The sequence below is a fragment of the Phyllopteryx taeniolatus genome, chromosome 20, assembly GCF_024500385.1.
Source record: "Phyllopteryx taeniolatus isolate TA_2022b chromosome 20, UOR_Ptae_1.2, whole genome shotgun sequence".
Lineage (NCBI taxonomy): Eukaryota > Metazoa > Chordata > Actinopteri > Syngnathiformes > Syngnathidae > Phyllopteryx > Phyllopteryx taeniolatus.
The window spans coordinates 15,525,177-15,546,640 of NC_084521.1; the positions used below are offsets into that span (position 1 = coordinate 15,525,177).

General features: G+C 42.0%; 1 long non-coding RNA gene across 2 annotated transcripts in view; it reads left to right on the top strand.

Moving 5' to 3' along the window:
- LOC133470296 (uncharacterized) overlaps positions 1–21,464 on the top strand; it is a 65,141-nt gene that overhangs the window by 20,835 nt on the left and 22,842 nt on the right. The window lies entirely within an intron of this gene.

Here is a 21,464-nt window from a genome sequence, read left to right on the forward strand (position 1 = left end):
ATGCATCAAGCTGCTTCAGCCACCATTATGCACATTTCTCCCTTGTTACAACAAGATGTAAAAGTTCAGCTTCTTTTTCTTTTTCTGGCAGCTCTAACTTATATAACCTATATATGCATATAGGTAGAAGGATAGCAAGTATCCTCACTATTGCTGCTCTGAACCTGAACCAAACATGGCAAGGACATACAAGCTTCAAACAGCAAAGCCGGAGCAGAGATTTGAACCCTGAAGCGCTGTACTGTGAGGCTTGCATGCTAGCCACATGTTCTGCCCCTCTATTGTTGTATGTGTGTCCAAAAAAAACGAAAGAAAAAAATCAAAAAAAAAAAACAAAAAAAATCAGATGTATGATTCTTTTTTTGAATGCACACTTCATTAACAATTAAGCGAACTTGGAGGAAATAATAATAATAATAATAATGATAAAACATTCATTCATTTTTTTTGGTTTTAAAAAAAACATTTCTCACTGGAATATGCAAAATGTGGCACCGCAAATCGTGTGCATTGTATTTTGACTTGAAGTCAATTAAGCCAAGCTCATGCTTGGTCCTTCTGAGGGATGCATGGGCCTGCACACCGATTTAGAAAGGGGGGGAGAACAAGAAAAGAAAAAGAAGTGGAAGAGAACAGTGAAAGAGAAAGGGTGGGAATGCAAAGGGAGGAGAACAACGGAGCGCCTCGGGGAGGATGAGAAAGGCGGGGGAACCTGCATGCCAAACTTCAAAGTGCAAGCTGTCACCTACATTATTTCACCTTTGACCCCTCGCCAACCCAATCATCATATTATTATTCCAGTTTGCTGTCAGCAATTATTTTTGTGGACAAAAATGAAAGGAGATCGAACACATCTTTCCAATTGTGCATCTTTTTCTCTGGCTCACCGCTTCCATTCTCTCTCAGCCGACCTTCTATCTTGTCGCGGTGGCGGCGAGGTGAAGATGCTTGCAAATGATTAGAAGGAAATAAAAGGCCTCAGAGCCCGCAGGCGGAGCCGATGTGAAATAACAGTCGGCCAGGTGAAGGCACACTCACCTGCCATAACAACATGATGACAATTAAAACCTACAACACACCAAAGGACACTGAAGAAGCACGCGGCTTCTAAATGGGACTCCCCAACACAGAGAAAGAGAAAAAAAGACTGTAATCGGTAACATACAACCAAATCTATCTTCGTATTGGCGAGCACGCTGACAGTTGTTTGTGATGATGTTTAGTAGAAATAATAAACAGGCACGGACTGATAATTTCTGGTGTTATGCATGTGTTCCCGTTTATCTGCCATGTCTGAGTGCGCATTGTCGTGTCGTGTTGTGTTGTGTCAATGTCTGAGGTCACGCTCGGATGACTATCTATCTTTTTTTGTGTTACAGCGCCTCTGGGGAGCTCCTGAAATCTGATAAGCCGAGCAGTAGCGTAAATACCTGACTGCTTTAACCTGACTGAAAAGGGGACACACCTTGCTGTGCGTGCGTGCGCGCGGGCGCACACGCACTTGTGTGTATGTGTGTGCGAAGAGAGCATGCCAGAGACTTTACTTGATCCTATAACCGACCTCTTTTGTTGTTGGCACGGTCCTCATCGGTGGCCTCAAACAGCGCACCTGTAACTGTTTCTTATGTAGCGACACGCTAACTAGGTCACCTTCTCCCACGGCATCTCAGTTAAAGGTCATCTCAGGACAAAGATGTTACGGGGTCAATTCCAATTCATATTTGCATTGTTTATATGTTACGTAATACACGCAGTCACTTTAAAGTTGATCAGTTTGAACCTTAAAACATCTTGTCTTTGTAGTGTATCCAATGAAATATAGGTTGAACATGATTCGCAAATCATTGCATTCTGTTTTTATTTAGGTTGAACACAACGTCCCAACTTCATTGGAATTGGGGGTCGTAAATGAAACATGCTCATTATTCTTTCTTAACAAGTTTCTGCCTTTGCCAAGACACTTCACCTCCAAAGTGCTCCGGCCGGGCCGTTCAGCGGCGAGCAGGGCATGACTGGTTATACTGGGCAGCTCTCTGCTGGGAGTGTGAGTGCAATCTTTCCCCCCCCCCCCAAAAAAAAAAGAGTAAGACTGAAAGAATCTTAGTAGGCTTTGCCATATTGTACCTGCTGCTGATGACAGAAAATAGGAATTATTGGGGGTGTCTCCAACAATTTGTTTGCAAGTGGTTTGCATGTGCATAGCGTGTCTTATGTGTTTGCATTTGTTCAGCTGTCCCGCTCGTAAAACCCAGAGCTTTTTTTGTTCATCCCTTGCTAAGTATCCAAATCCCGAAGAGCAGGCTCGGGCAGGCTCTTGAGACACTGACCTTTCTAATTCAATCATCATTGGTCGCTTTGATGTCTGACCTCTGCTCCTCGATGGGAGATATTAGCAGCAAGAGAGCGAACTTGTCACACGTGCATCCTAATGCTATGTGTCCAATCGTGCATACTTGCAATGAAATTCTTCTGACAATTCAGCGGATAATACAAGAAATGAACCCCTATATTAAATTCACACATGACTATTGTCTGGCAACTTTAGCTTTACTGTGTAAAAACGTTATGTGCCAATATGGCCGACTTTGAAGACTGCTGACGCTGTGTTTCACCACACAAAGGTGGTTGGTATGTTTGCATCATTACAAAGCGCATGATGTTCGTAACATACATTCAAAAAGTAGAGTACGTGTCTAAAAGTATGTCATTGCTGAGCGTTCCTTTCTGTGTGAAATTCTACAAAATTCTCATGACTAATTACTTCCACATGCTGATCAAACTCTTCCCGGCATCGACGTAGTAGCGCACGCAGACTTTCAATTCAACTCTAGAATTCTATTTTACTTTTGCAAGTCTCATAGAATACATTCGGTATATTTATGATGAAACACATTTTCATGGAGTCATTGCGATGGTTTTAAACATTATTTGAAATGAAACACGTCATAATCAAATAGGCGGCACGGTGGACGACTGGTGAGCACATCTGCCTCACAGTTCTGAGGAACCAAGTTCAAAACCGGCCTCGCCTGTGTGGAGTCTGCATGTTCTCCCCGTGCCTGTGTGAGTTTTCGCCGGGCACTCCGCTTTCCTCCCACATTCCAAAAACATGCATGCTAGGTTAATTGATGACTCCAAATTGCCCGTAGGTGTGAATATGACAGTGACTGGATGTTTGTTTCTATGTGCCCTGCGATTGGCTGGCGACCAGTTCAGGTCGCCCGAAGATGACATGATGCACAGCAGCAGTTGCAGCAGTTGCACTTTGGACTTCTTGTCGCTTTGACCGCATTTTGCTTGGGTCTGAATGGCGCTCCTCGCATTCCCGTTTCACCTGGTCCATTGAGCTAGCGCGGGTCAAAAAGTCAGAAGACCGCTACATAAAACAAAACTGCAAAAAAAAACGGATTTATCCTCTAAAGCCTGTGCAAGACTCCCTCAAAGGTGCGGTCATCAGCTTGTATCCAACAACAAAACACTTCTATTCTTCTTCTAAGATACGCAGACGCAGCTTGGGTTTGCAGACAATAAGGTGGCAGTGAGGAGGAGGATTTGTGTGTCTCCGTCATCTCTACCTGACTCGAGCAGATGGGAGCCGAGCATTACCGGACCACTTGAGCGTGTGATGATGCTGATCCACTCAGAATGTGAACCCGTGACCTCGAGCGGGCCCTCTCTCACCCAAAGAGCAGCATTCTCGCTCTTGAGACAATCCCATGACACATTTACTTGCTCAGTCTTGGCGCTGACTCGGACAACAGCGAGCCTGAGACCTTGTTACCCACACACAACCACCGCCACCATCTCCACCGGTCACCAACATAAATGGGGTACACACCGACAATCGGGCCATATTCCAGCGTTTTTCCTCCCTTGCGATAAGCTAGCCAATAATCTGTTAGATTATTAAACTCGAACACGACATCAGGCCCCGCACTCCTGATTCCTCCCTGCACCGTGAACACTTTATTCTTTTCAAGTGCCAAGGACCATGGAAATATCATGTCAAACTTCTGTGCAATTCAAGCCTCTGAATTTTGTATTTTCACTGCATCCAAATTCTTGCTGCACTTGCACCTTTGCCGACATTCACAACTGTCAATAAGTATTTGTACTTTACTTTACTAAGTCTTGAGACTTATTCGGCTGATCCGGTACTTTGGGTATCAAATTCCGTGCCATATCAAGTGTAAATGTGTGTTGGCATAACAATTAAGGTCCTTGAATCCTTGAATCCTTACCAGCGAAACGGATAGTCTCACTCCTTCCATTTCTTCTTCTAGTGCTGCGCTACTGTTTCTTCTTCTTTGTATTTTCCAGCAGTTTGGATGCCCTTTGGCACCACGCTGCCTCTCACGGGTCAGTGTTGATACTGTGACTTACATCTGGAGACCAGGAGACGTGTGATTGTCTGCGAAGATATCGTTACGCGTGGAGCTCTGTGTTAGTTAAGTGCACACCAGTAAGCATACACTTCTTTTTCTTTTTTCCTGTACAAATTTGTTAAGATGTAAAAAAAAAAAAAGCGGCATGTATTTACCCCGCTTTATTGTAAGTAAAAACCTAAAAACCATCATGTCGTCGTCACCCAACGTGACGATGGGCATCATGTGCGTGCCAAGTGCGGTACGTTTTTGCACGAGCACTTTAGTTTACGACATTTGTCGTACATGTGGTGCAAATACAAAACATACTAAATCAAATCATATTGTCGATACGTGGAAGTCGAGGAGGAATCCTGGAATGTTTTTTAATATATACAGTACATCTATTTGCATCATTATACAGTACATCTATTTAAATCACTTGCTGGCTGTAGATAAAGCACTAGTTTAAACTACTTCTCTGTTGAAAACCTTAAGTGCACAATGCTATTTAAGGGCACTTAGTGGTTTGTTGCAACCGACTCTAAATTGCAAAAACATTTGCGCGGCAATAGTCCCTCGCCTCGCAAACAGAGTTTCTAGTTCAGGATTTTATTGTGTTTGTTGATGACTGCCGTCTTTTTATGTGTTTTGCTCCATTGCTTCCCTCCCTGCTCTGTTTTGGAGGGGGGAAGAAAATCACAAAGGATAGAGTGAGAAAAAGGAAAAAAACATTCTACTTGCTAATTTGCCGATCCCGCCAACAATCGATTGAGAAGCATTTGTCACTGTTACGGCAGATTGAATGGCCCAGAAAAAGAACATGGCGGCAATAAAAGCAAGAGGAGTTTAATCTGAAGTTGTGAATGACAATATTGATTTGCCTTTTCATTTTTGACAGGGAAGGATAGCGACTCACAGTCCACGTAATGGGGACTCTAACCGTTGCGACAGGCTGTTTTAATTCGCTGCCTTTCACTCTCATCCGTGTCTTTTCACAGAGCACTGTCGTTTATCAACTTTGGACAAATACCCAACAGCTGGTGTCTCACGTGAAGTTAACGTATGGCAAAGTACATCCGTTTACATACAATTTCAGGATCTGTGAAGGGGATAGCCAAACGCTAAATAAAAATACTGTCGTTAACAGAAAGCAACAATTAGAGGGCCATAACAATCATTATTACATCACAGCCTATCAGAGTATTCCCCAGATAAATACTGTATAATCTAATAGGGGGGTATCATAATGGAGTAGGGGGTACAGGGAGTAGTACAGGGATGAAATAACTCTGGCCAGATGCCGGATCATTTCTTTGTGGATTTGCCACAGCATCATTGCTGCATCGTTGTTGTTTTTAAAACCCTTTAGTTTTTGAGAAATTCAAAGGTCAAGCACAATCTGTCAAGCGAAGAACTGGTCGGGCCACAACAAATGAAAGCAAGTTTTTTCTACAACTGGCACGTTCACATCTCTGCGGAGATATTTTGACTCTTCCTTGCAGAATCTTTTTTGTTTTTAATTCAGCAATAATAGAGAGTTTTTGAGTATGAACGGCCTTTTTAAGTTTATGAGGATAACAGAGTACCCACCCTTTTTGGAGTCCTTGGAGAGGGTGCTGGAGCGTACTCCCTCTGGGGAATCCATCGTTCTGCTCAGGGACTTCAATGCTCACAAGATGAGTTTCCTCCGCTGGGTGTCCGGGCTCTCCCTTAGAGATAGGGTGAGAAGCTCGGTCATACGGGAGGATCTCAGAGTAGAGCCGCTGCTCCTCCATATCGAGAGGAGCCAGATGAGGTGGCTGGGGCATCTGATTCGGATGCCTCCCGGACGCCGACCCCGGGGACGACCCAGGACACGCTGGAGAGACTACGTCTCTCGGCTGGCCTGGGAACGCCTCGGGATCCCCCCGGAAGAGCTGGAGGAAGTGGCTGGAGCGAGGGAAATCTGGGAGTCCCTGCTTAAGCTACTGCCCCCGCCACCCGACCTCGGATAAGCGGTAGAAAATGGATGGATGGATGGATGATGGTGTGTTTTCTATTCTTGGTACAATATCAAACAAACATACCCTATCCTAGACATAAAAAAAATAAGAACCACTGTTCCGCGGTTTACAATTCTTTAAGAATTAAAAAAAATAACCAAAAGAAAAATGTATTGTTTCTGTTGCTGCTATTCGTGATACCTTTTCTGCTGTGCAGTTGGAACTGTCTGTGAAGTGCAATGTTTTTGTGTTTGCACTGTAAAGTTTGTAGCACACATGCTTCTTGTTTACTTGTTGTCACATCAGGGTGATGATCATTTCTTCTTATGTTAATTGTATTTCTACTGATGTAGTTTAGCATTGTGTGACCTTTGCGACAAACCATACTTTTGTCTGTGACACGCTTGTCATCAGTGTCATACTTCATCTAAAAAGTAGTTCTCAAAGCTAGAACTGAAGGATGATGGTGGAGGAACTTTGATTTCAGGTCCATTTAAGGCATTAGCCATGTTGCAACAGTTAGAGCTGACAAAGAGCAACTCAATTGCAGAAGTGTGAGATTCGAAAAGTGTATAATGTCCCTGTTACAAAGAACGATGGCTTCATACAGTTTCGAGTTCAGCTGCCGATCAACTGCGTTGGGTCAAACAACTTGAGCATTGGTATGTATAATCTCATTTCAAGATGAAGCACTCTCATCGGTAAATGTAACCAAATTTCCAGTTAGCAGACATTAACCTAAATGCTAATTCACATTAGTGTGGTGCTCAGGGCTGCCTGCAGCAGAAGGAAGCTCATCTCTTTGACTGAGAGTGGAGGTATTTGCCTTTAGAGGGCCTTGTGGACACATTAAGGCTTATTTGCATAGGCCATAATGCTAACAGAGCTCCACATCTCTGTGCTTAGGCCCAGTGGAGCCGTTGGTTTAAATATTTTTTTTTAGCAGGGAAGCTGAGCATTGAATCTTGCCCGACTCTTTTACAGAACAAGTAATGGGTCCCCAACAATAGCTTGTTCTGGATGATTTAAAACACTATACTAACAGTGCAAATGAGCTCTCTTTGTCATTCGCAATTTTCTTGTTGGTCTTTGGAATCCAGACACGGTGAAGAGCACAAGACTAAAATGTGAACTGCTCCATTGACATTGACGCCTCTTGTTTAGACAATTATGCAAAACTGCTGCAACAGCCCTCCCCTGAAAATGTTAACCCCCCTCTCTTTTGTCCCAAGCGCCACAATTAAGGGCCGTGGCTTTGAATAACAAAGCAGGGGCCCCTCCTCGCTAGGTAGCCTCAGGTTGTGTTTACGCTCCAGCACATCAAAGGCATTGCTGAACTTTTCCAAGCCCCTCCTGCTCAGGTAGTAATCCCAAAGTATAATCTCTTTAAAAAGTGTAGAACCCATTAGAGTGACACCATCTAAATCCACACAGAGTGCAGAAAAAAACTCTGGTGACAGAAGAAGCCTATTAACCAAAACGTGGCGACGAAGAGGAAAGACGGTTTGTTTACTCTCTAAATTTCCGGGGATGTATTTGCAATAAGTGGCAAGATGGATGGTTGCTTTCAGAGCAAACATGCTGTAGGCATCTTAAACAACATCATGTGTGTTTAAAGAAGAGAGGAACTGGTGTTAATTGAACTTGCAAACATACAAATCTCATTGCTTTAAGTACTGTATGCCAGCCCAGTCAGGTGGTTGTCTTTTCACGTTTGGACAAGACTTGTGCATTACCTGCCTTAATTATGCCAACAGAACAATCTTTTCGTGCTCTCTTCCGCAAATACACACACATAAAGCACACAAATACCAGCACCCATATACGATCGGAGCCACAGCAAAACATCAGACTACAAAGATAACGATGCTCACTTCTTAGCTGCTCTATATTTGTTGTTATAGTTTTCAGTGATGTAGAACAACTCCGTATCATTCTGTCGTGTTGCTTGTGTTGGCGTTTGATTGTGCAGGTGTCCCTAATGAAGTGAGTGGTATATAAATATACAACAAGCGTGTACACCCTTCCGTCCGCTCCACACACCGAGGAAAGCGCTCTTTAAAAGCCATAAATCTTCCGGTGCAGAAATGTTCCATTGAGGTGACCCCTTGCTGGGCTCCCGATTCTGCTATGCTGTATTCCAGTCAAATCCAGAAGCTGTCGAAATCCGGGTTGTTGCGGTCAGATGAGGCACTTTGACTGTCGTCTGAGCATGAAACATTTGCCTCTCTACGCCATATCCAAGCTACGTGCGAGGTGATAGCTCAATATTCAGACTTTTTCCAAGTGGAACTCCATGATTTAAAAATGTACATTGCTGCAAATGCACAGAGATGAGCAAATAACAAATGACAAATCAACGCATGGTAAATGAATGCAACAAATATTACACAGCTATTGATAATGTAACCTTGGTTGGCCGGATTCAAGAATGTTTGTATTTTGCTTTTCCTTCGACATTTTTCACACACAACACAACAACAGTCGCCTTTCTATTACATCATCCTTGTGCCTCACTCTCCAGGCATGACCAATCAACACACGCTTACTTTTACATTAGTGGATTGAGAGTAAATTTATGAGTCGCGCCTGGAGAGCGGGACCCGGGGACGACATGCTAAAGAGGCGCAGTTACTGTCACGGTGCTCACCTGTGAGCTGAGTTCAACAAACGGAGCGTGTGCATGTGTAACGGAGGCCAGCTCGCGCTGTGCGAAAGTACGTCAGTCGTTCGTCCACACTCCTCGGGAGCCTTAAGTGTAGCGGCAGCCGGTGGGGTGGGTAAGCAACCCTCTTAGAGTGCTGGTTAGCACTCTCGGAAGGTGGTATCGTGGGTTTGATCCTCGGGCAGGACTGCGCCGGATGTCTACTCTCACGCGTAGATAGAATGAGTTCCTTACTTTTGTGTGACAAGAGTGACTGCAGACACGCTCCACTAACATTGGATGAAAAATGAATTCAGCAAGGCTATTGCATCACCTACAAATATTTGCTTTCGGGACATGGATGGTGAACAATATTGTACATTACACTACATTAAAATGTACACAACAAGAAAACTGTCGCATAAACAGATATTTTGAAGGGTATTGTTCCACAGGATATTTATTGATCTTTTTTTTTTTTTTTTTTTTTGCATTTTTCTATACAAAATATGTGTTTTGCAAATACACGGAGAAAAGAAAAACCAAAAATTACATTTAAATTTAATTTTAAGGAAAAATACTTCAATGCGATATCATTCGCTCTCGGCATATTCAGTAATACTACCTATCCCAGGATATAAACAATTTTTCATATCGCTCAGCAACATCGTTTGTATTATCATACATATAATGATATACAGTACATCATGACGATGGCATCAATTATTTCATATATGAATTCATTCCCTCACCCAATGAAAATCGACAAGAGAATCGATAAGGAATCGGATTAGCAATACCAATATGAAATTCTTATTGCTAAATTCTTTTCAATTCCCATCCCTGATTATGTGTCTGTCAAGTGTCTTCAAAAGGCAGAGTTGTGTTACTTGAATTTCATTGTGTTTTATTTGATGAATTATTTCATTTCCCCGTGTTTAAAATTTTTTTTTTTTTTTTTTAAATTAGAACAACTTGAATGGATGACATTTATTTTCATTACCGTTCCTCTTTTTTAGTCCTCTCTGTCCCTCCTAACGAGGTGAAAGTAAAGCACTGTTTACCACCGTGATTAAGAGAGCGCGAGGAAGACAACGTTTGAATTCATGACGCGTGATGACCATGAAAGGTGTTCATGTAAATCATCACATGGTTTACAAACTCGATAAGTACGAGCTTCCTCCCGCAGCCTGGCAGGCCAGCAACACACCTAAATTATTAACGAAGCTGGGGGCCCCTTGGAGGCACAACTTTGATGATGTTATAAACAGGGGAGAGGACAAGGTGCCTCCTCAGCAGAAGATTATAGGACCTCCCACCGCCCTCCCCCAAATTCCGACCCCTGTGTGCTAACTCCTAATTACCTGCCTCCAATGGTGAGAGAGGAAGGGGGGGTGGAAACATCTTAAATAGAAATCACACATTCCTTTCCCCTGCATGTAAATTCATTGCACAGAATATTGGTGCATGTGGAACTCAGGAATATTTGTATTTGTAAATCATGAATATTCTAATGACGAGTGTGTTCATGTACATTAGAGCCTGCTCAGGCACCCAAGATGAACGTACCAAGTTTTCTCTGCCAGAATTTTTTTGTGCCCCCCCCTCGTAGGAGAAATTTGTCTCTGGGCACTACTCCATTTTTAAATCCAAATTCATCGAGCTTGGATAATAGCTGATGCAGTGTTTCACTGGAATAGGAAAAAACGGTGGAAGAGGAGGTCTGTAAGTGAAGTTTAATGTCGAAGTAATGAAATAGAGTAATGTGCAATAATGTTGGCAAAGAAGCAAGAAAAAAACCCTAAAGAAGCGTGTGAAGTCATACTGCATGTTATTTCACATATTAAAAGATCACCTGATGCCTTTGTAATTGGCTTGTACAAATATAATAAGGAAGGCATATTAAATCTGCTATATGCCTCTGTCGTCTTTGGAGGCCCAGTCACTGTTAGTAAACTCAGAAGCGAGTTGCAAACTCTCAAGAGAAAGTGAGAACAAGATAAAGAAGTATGATTTCCCCAGTGCAAATATGCTCCAAATTAAAACCAAAAAGAGGTCCCTGTGACTTACTTCTGATCGGATCTGATGAATTTATTATGAAAAAATAAGAAAACTGCAGCAGTTTGGCTACAGAATGACTTTGTATTGTAATAGACACTCATCAGACATTTCTTATTAAAGCCTCATGATATTTAGATTTATTATTATAATATTCTTATCAACTAAATATCTATTATTGAATAATTCCTCTGCCATTGTTTGTATTGTGATAAATATTGGAATTGTACCCGGACAGAACAAGGTTTGTGAGGGGACAGACAACAACATAACATATATACACGCACATATGCACGCATGCATGCATGCACGCACTCTCACTCACACACACACACACACACACACACAGAGTATACATGCTGTATACTGACAGAAGTCACACATACAGGTTAGTCATCTGGTGTTGCTATGCCGCCACAGTGAGGAAGGGTGGTCCAGGGCGACCACCCTGCACAGCACGGGCGTCAAGCTCATTTTTGTTGCGAGCTACATCGTAGTTACGGTTTCTCTCAGACCGCCGTTATGCCTATGAAACCATTTAAATGTTTCTTCGCCTCTTCCTATTATTACATAGACACAACAAATCGATGGATAACTAGTTTGGAGATTAGAATTAAAGGATAATAGTTTGTTCAACTATTGTTCAAGTTACTGTAAAAAGGGGTTTGGCAAGAAAAAAAGAGAAAGGGCCAGGCCCCAGGAATCATGGCATAAACCTTGTGAGTACCTACCTCCCACTGTTTTACTATGCTTGCCAGGTCCCCTACTGGTAACCGTTATCGTGTAACTGTGTGGTATTGTGTCGTGCGTTATATTGGAGAGGCTGGTTGTGATGCGAAAGGATGGCTAGCAGCCTGCTCCCCAAAGGATGGACCTATGGGCTGTACGTGGTGCACTAACAATTAACCACTGAATTCTAGATAGCACTTTGGCATCTTGTGCCTTGTGAGGACCGTTTGAAGAACCGTATTAAAACGCCATACACAATTCCCTTCTACAGTCCATATTGTCAATCCTGCAGCAATCAGGAGCACTACAGTGTTTACTACTCAACACTACCAACCTCGGACTAAGGGTAGCAGAATGTCCAAAAGTCCTCTTACATTGTTGACTCAAAATGCTAGACCCTAGCCTGAGGGGATTCAATGATGTGTGCTCATATTTCTTGTAGGCTATCCGAAATATGTATGGATTTTTTTTTATTTTTAACATTGTGCCTTGACACTAATACTTTTACACTTTTCAACACTTACAACTTGTCAAGGGCAGAGAATGCAATGTAATTGAGGGCGAATCGGAAATCCTGTAGTCAATTGTGTCTCTTGTCAAGGGTGCACATGACAGAAGTTATGATTAAGACCCAGACGAACAATCACAGGACAAGAAGTCTTCTGTGGAGCTCCAGAGGATGAGGCTGATGACACAGATGTCAACAACTCGGACAGCGTAGAGATGCCACTAAATATGTCCTTGTTTGAATCAGACCAGCTCTGCTCTGACACATTCAGCTGTCCCAAATATTCCACCCACACCACTCACGCCAGAATTACCATCAAGGATGTGGCTAGGCTTGAACATCAAAGTACAAAAGATGCCTTTTGTAAATGGGACAGCAGACTTGTTTTTTGTGTGAGGACCAATTTGCATGCACAAAAACAACCAAGAAACAATTAATTTTCATATTCTGACGCATGTTCACACACATGTTCAGACACATTTATTTTTTTTTTTTTTACCACATACAGTAATTCAAATCCAATATAAAAACTAAAGGGGTTTCCCTTCAAAGCAATCCATCGGATGTCTAACACACATTCCCAGCCTTCTCTGCCATGTATCCATGCATTCCTGGAAGGATTCTTCTTGGATCCTCTGCAGCTCTGTTCTGACAGCCATCTTGATGTCATCGATATCTTCAAAACAGGTCCTCTTGAGGATCCCCTTGAGCTTGGGAAAAGAAGAAAAAATCCCAGGGAGCCACGTTGGGTGAGTTGGGAGGTTGAAGCAGCACTGTGATGTTGTTCTCGGCCAGGAACTGTCGGATACTCAGGGCATTGCGGGATATTCTCCAGCTCGCGTGTAGGTCCTTTGTGATGCGCCTGGACTTGCACACTTTTCATCAAAGCATATTCTCGTGTTCAGACGTCTGACACACCCACCGCGTGTAAAACGGCAATGGCAGGGAATGAACGTGGAAACACCAAAGAGGCGTGATCCATTGAAAGCTGAGGCTGCATGTAAATTCTAGAAATAAAATTTTCCCGAGACTTGAGAATGTCATTGAAATCTGTAAAATAGTACAACTGGATTTTATTCTCCCCAATTGGTTTTATTACATCATTTGAATCGTGTGTTCAATTATGACTTATTATGTGTAGAACATGACTGCGAGGGTTTGGTGTCAGTGTTCACAAATTTGCAACACAAGTGGCTAACAGTGTGGAATATGTTTCGTGATTGCGAATGTGTTTAATATTATGAGTGTAAGTACCTGAACAGTGTTTAAGGTTTGGCCAAAAGCGTGTTTGATTTGAAAAAGGAGTTTAGGCCATGAAGAATTTGACTCAGAGAATCGGGTCTAGTGTTTCAACAATTGTGAAAAACTGACTGACTTTTCTTAGTTCTAGTCTGGGATTTCTCTGTAAAAAATAGTCCCAAGACCACCATCATTCTTTCTTGTTGTGTGTCCCCTTCCATGTTGCGTCTTGTGTTTCCCAGTTGCTGCTGTCTCTTTCATTTTTTGTTAGATCATGTTTGATCACGCAATATTTTTTGTCTTGGAGGACTATATTCTATACTAGTGGTGGAACAGAATCCTTATGTGTGTGGTGTGCTGTGTTGTGATTATCGGAGCACATCACACACAGTACGATCGAAACTGTTAAATACCTGACTTTTATTTTTGTACGTGGGGGTCTGTATCAGATGAAAAAAAATCTAAAATAGAATTTTAAAGAACCCGTATGTGTTCACTAGGCCTTACGTGCAGGGAGTGTGGGTTTACTTCCCACTTTGTGATGGTGTGAATGTGTCAGCTGGGATTGGCTCCAGCTCCCAGCAACAGAAAATCGGTGAATGAATGGATGCTTCTATTCCTCTACCACGTAATTTTCTATAATCTATGTTAGCATTCCCAAACCGGGGGAGCACGTCCCAAACTAGGGGTGCGCAAGCATACTTCAAATTTAACAAATGGTCACCTTTAAATCCCAAAGGGGAAAATTGTGTGAAAAGTGTTGCTGTTATGGAGAAGGAGGGGAATTTTAGGGTCAGCTCTGCCGAGATGATGAAAGGGGTGTATGTCTTATTGTTATGATACTGTTTGTATTTAAAATAAAGTGCATTCGAATTTTAGACAAGCATCTGCTATTAACTGATTAACTCACAGGTGTCTCTCGTTGGACAAATGAGTGAAAACTCTCTCTCCGTCATCTTTATAGGTAGATGTATCGATCAAATGTTGACATTTTGACTGAGGTGACACTGTCAGTGTTCGGCTGGGCCACAGCCATAATTAGCTCCCCATCCAGGGAACAAAGTTAATATTTTTCAAGTAGAAGTGAAGTGTATTGGTTTTGTGGCTGTAATGGAGAGTCCAGTGAGGCCACATTCGCGCACACGCACACGCACACGCACACGCTGACACGCATACACACACTCACCTCTGGAGGCCCACAGACAGACAGTGACACACAAATCTATTGCTGTACCCTACATGACGGAGCAGGCTTGCTGGCTGAGCAGCGGCCTGATCGATAGTCATCAGTGACCTCCCTCCACTTGGCCGTCACTTCAACTCAAACTCTAAGACACAAACTGAGGTTGTAAGCATTTTCACGTGGCGTCAAAAATCTGGCTATAGAAGTTGTTTGTGGATTTTTTTGCATAAATGCGGAAATGGGAGTATTGCTAAATATACATTTTTACAGCAAACACATGGCATGTCAAATTAAGGAATCAGATGTTCAAACTTGATTTTTTTGCTTAGACCCACAGCCCCTTAGTTACTGTTGCCAACAAACCCTGGACGAAGCTTACACTTTCTGTGCAGCCTGGAGAAATATTATCCATAAACCATCCACCCCTGGAATTTCTACAGTGCCTCATCAGGGTTGAGGGAGACCAGAAGCCTATCTCAACTGACTTTGGGCTGAGAGGCAGTGTACTATCGCCAATCAATCGTAGGGGACATACTATACAAACAGCCATTCACACTCACATTCACACCTATGGACGATTTAGTCTTCAATTAATGAAGAATGCTTGTTTTTTTAATGTGGGGGAAAGGTGAAGAACCTGGAGAAAACGCATGCTGGCAAGGGGAGAACATGCAAACTCCACACAGGAAGACTGGGATTCAAACCCTGAATCTCAGACCTGTGTGACAGAAGTGATACCCACTAGTTCACCCAAAAATATTATCCAACTTTTAGAAAGAGTACATTTAAGAGTAAATTTCACAGCAGGCAGAAGGACTCATAGAGCATACCGTAATTTCTCGTGTATAATGCGCACCCATGTATAATACGCAGCCCCAAAGTTGACCTCAAAATTATGGAAAACCCTTCTACCTATGGATACCTATGTTTCTACCCATATGATCAAAACATAAAGTATTATCTGTATTTTGTTAGTTTTTTTTCAAAGAATTATTCTGAAGTTAAGCACTTCATTTGAACACGTAATACTTTCTTTTTATTTACTTGCTCTTCTTTTGAAATTAACAGCCCTACTTTTATTTAGTTAATGAGAAAACACACAGTTGTGCTCATATGTTTGATTACCCGGGGATAATTTGTAAGATGGGTACAATTCTTTCAAGAAAACATGAAGGGCCAGGCGAAACACATTTAGTTTTATTTTAATGGGATTCAAATTAAACTGTCAAGCATTTCAGAAAAGCATTATCATAAAAAAAACATAAACATAAAGAAATTAACGATGGTTGTTGTTCAGTCATCAGTCATAGTTAAAAAAAGAATATTTCATAAATTCTGCCAGGGTATGTAAACTTATGAGCACAACTGTACATATTATGCAGTCATAAGTACCCCTGTCAAATTGGAAGGAAAGTGTAGGCTACACCTTTTTCATAAACACTAGGTGGGTCTGGCATATTAGAATGAAAGTGTACACCTTTCTCATAACCTCTGGGTGGCGGTGACATAATGAAATGAACGTGTACCGCTTTTTCATAACCTCGAGATGGTGGCATACATTTATAAAATGGGAAAGTTTTTTTTCATTTCCCCCTATACCTATGTATAATGCGCACCAGTGATTTTTGACATTTCTTGGAGGGGGGGGGTAATAAACGAGAAATTATGGAAAGTGATCCACCACAATGCTTGACAATCGAGACAATAATATTAAGGAGCAACACTGTTCCTTTAATGCTGACAAGCGCTGTACAGTACAACGAACAAGTCGTCAAAAAACATAAATAAATAAATAATAAAAAAATAAATAAATTCACAAAACTTATCATTATCATTTAATTCAAGAGAGTGTTGCGATTGGCCAGGTTTTGGTTTCAGGGCGTGGCTTAGTGGAACTTCAATACAGTCTCTGATCAATGGTCACAATTGCTTGAATCCAAATCTATTAGTTCATGTTTTGAATGGATAACAAAGCAGGTAGTGTCAACAATAAATCAAGTATATTTAACGTAATACTATAAAAGGAAATTGTGCAGTTACTGATCAATTTGCACTTCAACTCACTGCAGGGACCTCTGTAGCATGCAGTGTCACCACAACAAACAAACATTTACTGATAAATAAACCATATTCCTTCCAAGCTTGAATGCCTGGGCGAGAAGAGAAACTGCAATCACACAAGCTGAACGTGTGAGCTTTGGCACACGCGGCAGTGTGAGTGTGAGAGGTGTTAATTGCTCCGCTAATTAGGTCCTGATTGCATTGCTCTTGTTTTGCACTTGCAGGTGATTAAAATTTCAACAAAGAGCATTATTTTGCACAGTTAACAGGTGCCAAGCTCGACAGACAAAACAAACACAGCAGCAGCGCAAGCACTCATAGAAAGAATAATCACTGAACTTATTCATGCATACACGTACAAAATACCTTCTGCATTTGCTCATGAATAGGTTATTCTAAAACTGAGGCCCAAATAATGCTATATACAGTAAATTGTACACCTTCATTTATATAAATGAGAGTGGGAAAAAAAGTGGAAAACCAATGTATGGATTTGCATTTTTAACCAAATCTGCATGTTTTTGTTTAGGAAAGCAAGCTGACTTGAATGAAAACAAAGGTCCTTCACGGAGGTTTGAAATGGAAAAACTTGTCTTGTTGATTAATTGCGTTTTGATCATTACTCCTGATTATTCACACTGATTTAGCGCCATTTACATATCCCCATTGCAGCTGTGGGCCCTTTTGTCGCATTGCCTCTTGTCCTTGGGGCGAACAGCTCACAACTACGACTGTATTTCTCACAATAGAGCAATGAATTGTGGTGAATATAGGATTGGACAGGATTTTGGATTGCGTTTCAATAATATATAAAACAAAGATAACGGAAACAAGATGGCAGAAACAAGGATACATCTTTCTAATGAAATAGATGAATCATTTTAGTCTAAATGAAATATTATGAGGAATAATACAAGAACAAAGACAAAATATCAACACAGTCCTGATGCATCATACCTAAAACTGTCTTTTAGTTTGAGATATTTCCATGTCAAGTTAATCCATCCATCCATTTTCTGTACCGCTTATCCTCACGAGGGTCGCGGCCATGCTGGAGCCTATACCATCTTACTCTGGGCGAGAGGCGGGGTACACCCCGAACTGGTCGCCAGCCAATCGCCAGGCACATATAAACAAACAACCATTCACACTCACATTTACACCTACAGGCAATTCCAAATCTATTATACTATTTGTGAAACCAAGGCCTCTGGGGTATCTCGAACAACAATGTAAAATGAAAAAAGAAATAAAACAAACGGCAAATTGTGTATTTACAAGTTCAGAAACCGTAATCTCGTGTGGCCACTTCCTCGTTATGGTGCTGGGAGGTAGTTAATCTGGGACTGGGCTGGTTGGCAGGCTGACAAGTCAGGGAGGAACTGCAGCGAAAAATCTATCTCATCAAAATTCCTGCAATGACATTTGATTGACAGAAAAGTATAAATTCAACTATAAATTTGTTATTGGGTTAAGCTTACATGAAATGCAACATTATTTCAGTTAAACATAGTCTTAAAAAAGGGTCCATAAACAGCACAAATGAGCTCTATAATCTCAATGAAATTGTCAAATTGTACCTGTTTGTAGACATGACTAAGAAGAAGGAGAGCTTCAACCTTTGGTTTAATAATACACAAGCAACAACAATATGTACTAAGATTCACTTGCATGTCGTGCAACACCAAAGACACTCTTCTTCTTCTTCTTTTGGCTGTTCCCATTAAGGGTCACCACAGCGAGTCATTCTTTTCCATCTAAGCCTATCTCCTATATCCTTCTCTCAACCACCAACTTCCCTCACTTCATCAAGCAAGCTTCTCTTACTGTAGGTCTTCCCTCAACTTTCCAGTCTGCCATCTCCACCCTCATCATGCTTCTACCAATATAAGTCCTATTTCTCCTCTGAATGTGTCCAAGCCATCTAAGTCTGCTCTCTCTAACTTTGTCTCCAAAACATCGAACCTTGGCTGCCCCTACGAAAAAGCTAATCTAATCTTACCCAACCTGGTCACTCCTAGAGAGAACCTCAACATCTTCATTTGCTCTGCCTCCTGTCGTCTCTCCATTGCCACTGTCTCTAATCCGTACATCATGGCTGGCCTCACCACTGCTTTATGAACATTGCCCTTCATTTAGTAGAGACTATTGCATCACATATGACACCTGAGACTTTCTTCCAACGTTTCGAACCTGCTTCAGTCCGTTTTTTCACTTTCTTTCCACTCTCCCCATTGCTCTCTCTCTCTCTCTCACACACACACACACACACACAAAATGCACGCAATGCACACACATGCACGCGCAATCCAGCCCAAATGTCCAAACAGTAAAGGTCCAAACAGTTGAAACACAAGAGCACACACATGTACACACACACTGCCCGAGGTGCCTACCAGATGCTTTGTCTTCCACAGAGGCCGCCAAACAGGACCAGGACACCTGCCACTCTCCCACGACTGAGAGAATTTTGTATTTAATTACACAAAGAAATATTTAGTATCAGTCACCATCACCATTTGGGTTGGATTGGCATCTGAGGCAATTTGTTTTTACATCATGCAGCATCTGAGTAGATTTTTTTGTAGTTGTTGTAAGTACAGTACCTAAGAAAACAAGTAACATACCCACTTGTGTTTTTATGAAAAAAATTGTCTTTGCTCTATAAAATGAGCATGTGGGAAGATCAAATACTGTAGTCGTTTTGTTACTGAATGGCAGGCGCATGGAGATGGAGCAAGATTTCGCTCCCACATGGTCATTAAATGTCTGCGTATCGATCGCAGCGCTCAGAGAAATTGAAGAAGCAAACAAGAGACAGCTGCCCTATTTTTGCTCCACAAACTTTTAACTGCTGATAAGGATCAATGCCATGGCTGATGATATAAATTCTGAGCGGCTAGTTTTTATTGATCCGGCTGCAGTGCTCTTGGCTTTTGGGAGGCCAGCTGAGAGGCTTGGCAAATGAGGAAAATAATCATCATATTGTTGGTCCACTCATCTATAATTTTGATCAACTCTTCATCATTCATATAAGACTGAAGGAAATATACTGTACATTAAAGGTACGCAAGCAATTTTATTCAGCTGCTTTTTATTTAACGTGATGTGCAGCAAACCTGTTCCCAATATCATCAGTTGTGAGCAATCATTCATTGACAGTAGCTAACTGGCTAGTCTTGTGACCTACATAAGGAAAACTTACATCTATTTAGTCAACGGAGTGTGGCGTCATTGAGCCAATCAGCTTAATAGGAGCCACTGGGAAGAAGAAAGTAAATGCAGTACACAGTCGGAACAATAACAAAAAATGTCTCAGAAGAGAAAGGGTTTGATGCTATTTAAATCACGCTTAACCGTTGGATTCCCATCAAAATTACTTGCATGCAATTCATCAACTGAGACAGCAACACTGCCGCCGAGCGGATGGAGGGGTGGGCGTTCCCACACGTGGGAATATTCTCAATTTGTGTGTGTGAAAGTCTTAAAAGCTGCGTTACGTTTGCCTCAAAAATAAATCCACTAATGCACCTTCAGCAATTCACACGCAGAATTGAATATTTACAATTGATAAGTCATGATAAATGCACACACAACATTAAAAAGCACATGTATTTGTGAATCGGAAAAATGTACAAAAACAAAAATAATATATATATATAGGCAGCACGGTGAAAGACTGGTTAGCACTGCGTGGGTTTTCTCCGGGCAATCCGGTTTCCTCCCACATCCCCAAAACATTGCATGGGAGGTTCATTGAAAACTCTAGATTGCCCGCAGGTGTGAATGTAAGTGTGAATGGTTGTTTGTTTATATGTGCCGTGCGATTGGCTGGCGACCAGTTCGGGGTGCACCCCTCCAGCATGCCCGCGAACCTAGTGAGGATAAGCGGTGGAGAAAATGGATGGATGGATATATATATAGTTCATTAATGGTCAATGGTGATTTCGTATTGGCAACTAATGGCAAACTCTTGAAAAAAAAATGAGATAAGGAGTCAAATGGTGCATTTGAGTCCTTATCTCATTTTTGTTCCTTGGCAGAACATGCGGGGCTGTTATATGCAATTGGAAAAGCTTACTGTCAACAATTATGCAGTCGCTCAGCAGCCACAGTGGAGACAGACATAGTTTGGCACATCCTGCACCTGGTTATGCTCACGAGTTGAGGATGTCAACTTCCCAGGACTTGCACGCACCTGAAAACACACCTGAAGAGTCAGCGCGGAGGTAATAACAACTATCACAGCGCCCTCCCTCCCGCCACATACGTACCTTCGCCTCTTCTTCTGTTCCACCTTGATAATTCATCCAGTCATTATCCGGCATTTGATATTCACAGTCGACTTTGCAATGTTACAGGTTGAGTTTCCTCTAATTGGGGCTGAATAATACCAGGGCGAATTGCGAGCACCCCCTCCCAATCACGTCAGCACCGCGCCAACACAGGTTCTAGTTTCTTATTGCTCAAGGTTTTTGAAGGTATAATTTCTCATGACGGGAAAAGGGCCCCGTTGACTTGTCAGTCTCATTGCTCATGGTGCGCGGCGGCTTTCAGGAGGGCCCGTGCTGACACATTCATAAATATGACACCTTGTTTTGTCCTTCTGGCGTCTTTTCGCTCGGCGCCGGCCTTTGAATTGGAAGCAGGTAAGCTAATAGGGCTTCGTCTCATGCATGGGAACCGTGGGCTT